Raw genomic sequence first — 4,716 nt, forward strand, 5'->3', positions numbered from 1 at the left:
AATAATGTACCAAATAGCCACCCCTTTGTTAGAGGATCCTAGAAGTGTACCTAGAAGCACTATTTGTGTAGTTAGGAAAGTCCCCTGTAGCCACCCCTTTGTTAGAGGATCCTAGAAGTGTGCCTAGAAGCACTATTTGTGTAGTTAGGAAAGCCCCCTGAACTCTTAGAAGCCATGTCTTGGCTAGATGAATCATCATGAAAACTAGTCTCGTGAAAACCACCACTATGTAACTATAGGACTTTACAATCTCCACAATCTCCCCCCTTGGCAAGGGAAGCTAAGTCGATGGAGTGCTACCCATGGGGTGCCAAAAATTTTAATTACCTTGTTCTTATGCAGTATGAATTTCAAGTCTCTCTCCCTCCCAAAAAAACTAGATGACTTTGTAAGCTTACAACTAAGAAGGATATGAGGAGTATATCATTCGCATGTGAGTACATGTAACATCAAGTTAGCAAGCAGTGGTTCCTTATCTCTAAGGTAGCTAATGAAGGTATGCATGATCTCATCAATGTAGAGCTTAAAAAATTTTGGTGAGAGGGTACATCCTTGCTTCACTTTGATCATGCTCGCAATCCAATCTAACAGAGCTTGCAATCATTTGGCAAAATCCCACAATCTCCTGTGATCCATAAATTAATAACATCCTATGATCCATAAATTTTGGTGAGAGGGGATATCCTTGCTTCACTTTGATCGTGCCAAATGATCCATAAATTAATAAACAAGGTTATAATGGCCTATGTAACTTTAGAAGAAACTAGAATACATTCATGCATACAAGACTTTATATACAATACATTACTTGGTTGTAAGAAATAGGAATATCGTGTTATGAACTACTCATACCTCAAAATTTCAATGTAACTATAAATAATTTCTATGGCGTGAACACTTGAGGAATCGAAAAGTTACACACACAATGGAATATAATTTTCATAGCTCAAATTTCCAAGAAAACACAATGTAAAATAATTTTTAGCATATATAGACCACCAACAAAATATTACAACATTTACAAAAATTCATGATCTACTAGCTAAAGTAAATAATGACAACCACATTGAATGGTTAGGAGACTTTAACATTTCATGCCTCAAACACACACACACAACACGTGCGCGCCCCAACATGAAAAGATCTAGTAAGGTATCAATAACAAAAATAAAATTGAGAATAAGAGTGCACAAGTATGGGTGGGTACTGCCTCCTTGGATAGTGGTAAAGCAAGTGCTTTTGGATGCAAAAGAGAAAGCAAATGATTTTTTTAAAAGACATTTGGGTATTAAAAGGCAATTTTGTAAGATGACCTCCATAAACGGTAATTTAAAACACACATGCTACTTTTTTTTTTTAATCACCAATAGGGACCCCCAATGAGAAAAAAGGGAAAATTCAATAAATAGGTGTGGCAAGGGGGAGGGAGTAGTATAAAATTTGTGCTGATTAACGCCGATTAAGGTTTTTGAGTATGCAGACGAAGTCTCAAGAAGCTATGCGAGAGGAAGTCTCCAGAAGCTACATGAGAGGAAGTCTCCAGAAGTCGCATCGAATCTGTAAATGTTGAGTCCATGGGGAAGGGGAGAGAGAGAGAGAGAGAGAGAGAGAGAGAGAGAGAGAGAGAGAGAGAGAGAGAGAGAGAGAGGAGTGGGAGAGGGCTGAGTGGAGGGAGAGAAGAGGGAGATGCAGAGGGATAGGAGAGGGGGCTGGGCAAAGGGAGAGAGGGGAGTGGAGAATGTGAACAGAGACGGGGAGCAAAGGAGTGGAGACCGTGAGCAAAGAAGGGGAGCAGAGAGAAGCGGAGTGGAGAGGAGTGAACAAAGAAGGGGAGCGGAGAGGTAAGGAGAGGGAGAGCTGGGAGAGGGGGAGTTAGGTTAGGTTAATTAACATAATTAAGCGATTAGAGAGATATTCAGACTAATTAATTGAATTTAATTTCGGAGAGTGATTAAAGCGATTATTAGGCAACAAACTACTTAAAAGTTTAGGTTAAATATCTTCGCTTTCATCCTTGAATACAACTGGTTTCCTTTTGAAAGGACTTCGAGAAAATGTGTACACGATGTGAATCCGTACGATGACTCATTCAAACTTAGTCGAGTATGAGAATATGTACTGCAGGTGAAAGCTTCAGCTTCTACCATTGAAGAAGCAGTCCCACCCATTGGCAATTGTACTCCTACAGAATTAAGCTGTATACAAGCTGTAGATTGCAGTATATGGAGAGGAATAAGTGTCTCCGATCTTTGGCGCTCGCACGGTAGATGCAGGAGCGATTCCTCCTGTTGTAGCCAGTCGCTGCACGTACGTCACTTTTGGCATAATGGTCCTCCATCCACAACTCACCATTAGTACAAACGGTTGATGAACGGGAAGACTGCTTTTGGCCTAGAAACAACGATTACTGAGCACTTTGTAGCGGGAAAGTCCTGCGTCAACATGCGAAGCAAACTGGCAATTGCAAGAAACGGATGAAGAAGCGGATTTTTAATATATAAGTCTAGGATGCTCATGATGTGTCCAGGATGAAAAATTAAGCTGTCATGTCATGTATGACAACGATCACAACTTCACTTACGCGTCTCCTTCAGAGCTTGTTGCCTGCGCTAACAGCCATGGAACGCTTTTGGGGTTCTTCAGCACCTTCTGTATGGGCTTTGCTGTGACCCGGCCACTTGGTTGTCCACCCTGTGCATCTGCGTTGGTAACGTAGTAATGCTTCCCGACAGCTGGGTTTCCGGTAGCGTGGATAAATCAGTGCTGACATTGAACAGAACCCATGACGATCCTTTGAACTTGTAAATCTGGAAGCCTTCTCCGAAGAAAGAAACAAGCGGGGTGTTGTTTCGGAATAAGGAGAGATGTTGGTATACTGCTCGGTGGGACGTAAGTCTGTGACGACAAACGATATCGTGCCCTGTAACGTACCTTTATGTAGCTTCCTGAATTAGAACAAGGGCCGGAGAGTGCTACACCTCCCACGGGATTAACACGCTGCGCATACGAAACTGCGCTTAAAGGACCATTGCCACTGTGAGAAGTAGCTCTTAGTAGCAGACTCGATCGGGACGTTCTTGGTCGGATCATCCGAGGAAGAGTTCGCGATTATTTTGACTGTGCATGAAAATACTAGTTTAGTTCATCGGCTATTGCTGTTTAAGACGGGCTTGTAACACAAACTCTGTACCAAATTACGGGCAGACTTACGTAAATCCCACAAGCCCAATGCTGATCTTAAGAATGACATTTTGTTTAATGAGGTGATGAAGTGAGCTTTGCGAGGACTCGAGGAGTTTACTATCCTGAGAACTACTTGCATTACTGACGCCAAGTACATTACGTGTTGCGGTACTCGAAGGGACTGCAGTTGCATTGTTTCCTGGGGAGTCGAGTAGAGCAAATGTAGGCCTGCCGCCTGATGCTCCATCCGGATAAGGAAGGAAGTAGTGGTAGCCCTGAACGCTTGACTTCTCGTCATTGCTTGATTTGAACAGCTGGGCTTAAGGTCGTTGGTACTACCACCTGCCCCTGGCGAGCATCCGTAAATCTGTACCCCTTTCGTACAGACGACATCACCGGGCTGATCTCCAATGGAGAACCTGCTTAGTTTTCTTACTTTAGCGATCGTCCGTTCAACGTTGGTCATTTCAACAAGAAACAGATAGATGTGACTCATCTAGGATATTGTTTGGGTGCTTCCACACATCTCCAATTTAATTCCTAATGAGCTCACCCGAACAGTTAGAACAAAAGAGACGAAGAATAAGGCCCTTATTCGTCCGCATCACTTTTTATCTCCTTTCATTTGTTTACTCACTTGGATAGGCACGTCTGCTGCAGGAAGCAGGAAAGAAGACTTACACGTTCCCAAGAGGAGGGGCCATGCTTGGATCGTCTTGGGATGCAGCCAGGGTGAAGATGAGGCCGAGCATGGCAGTCCAGAGGGCGGAGAGTTTGCTGTGAGCAGCCATGGCCTGGGAGACGACTATTGACGATCCAGATAAAATGAAGGACGGCTGCAAGAGGGATACGAGGCCGCGGGGAGGCGCTGTACCCGATGCTAGGAAGATGTGGGTGGTGGACGAAAGATATGGGAGTGGAGAAGCTTGAGAAGAAGGTTATATTTGTACTGGAAGGGAGGGTGGCAAGCGTAGTTGGTGGAGGAGCGTCGGAGCAAGAAAGACAAAGCGAGGGAGCAGTGCTTGGTAAAACAATATAACCATGACAAGAAACATCGATCAAACCTAAGCAGGGACCAACGTGGCGATACTCGATCGTACCGTGTTGCATTTGGGCTGCTGCGTCCATCAAATTGATCGATAGCCAGCTGCCGCAACAACACAGAACAAATTCATCAAAAAACAGCAGCAGCAACTTAGGCACCAAGGTGGGGATGCTCGATCGTGTTGCTGCAGCTCGGTCCATCAGAGTGATCGATAGCCAGTGCCGCAACAACAACACAAGAGAATTCATCCAAAAACACTAGCAGCAGCAACGTAGGAACCAAGGTGGGGATGCCCGATCGTGTTCCATTTGGGCTGCTGCGTCCATCAGATTAATCGATAGCCAGCTGCCGCAAGAGCAACACAAGAGAATTCATCTCCCAATGATCATTTCAATCGTCATCGCTAACAACTTACCGCACTACACATTTCTTCTCCTGGAGTATGGCTCGTACCATAAACTTAGGGGCTTAGCACATGGGAAGAAATA

The 4,716-nt window shown here is 44.2% G+C and overlaps 1 pseudogene; it reads right to left on the reverse strand.

Annotated features, from left to right (window-relative positions):
- Positions 1-2,190: 2,190 nt before the first annotated feature.
- Positions 2,191-3,974, reverse strand: LOC147883138 (uncharacterized; annotated as a pseudogene).
- Between the last annotated feature and the right edge of the window lie 742 nt (positions 3,975-4,716).

Source organism: Dipteris shenzhenensis, chromosome 28 (assembly GCF_047967505.1).
Source record: "Dipteris shenzhenensis isolate YYH24624 ecotype China chromosome 28, Dip_SZ_1.0, whole genome shotgun sequence".
NCBI classification, from domain to species: Eukaryota; Viridiplantae; Streptophyta; class Polypodiopsida; order Gleicheniales; family Dipteridaceae; genus Dipteris; species Dipteris shenzhenensis.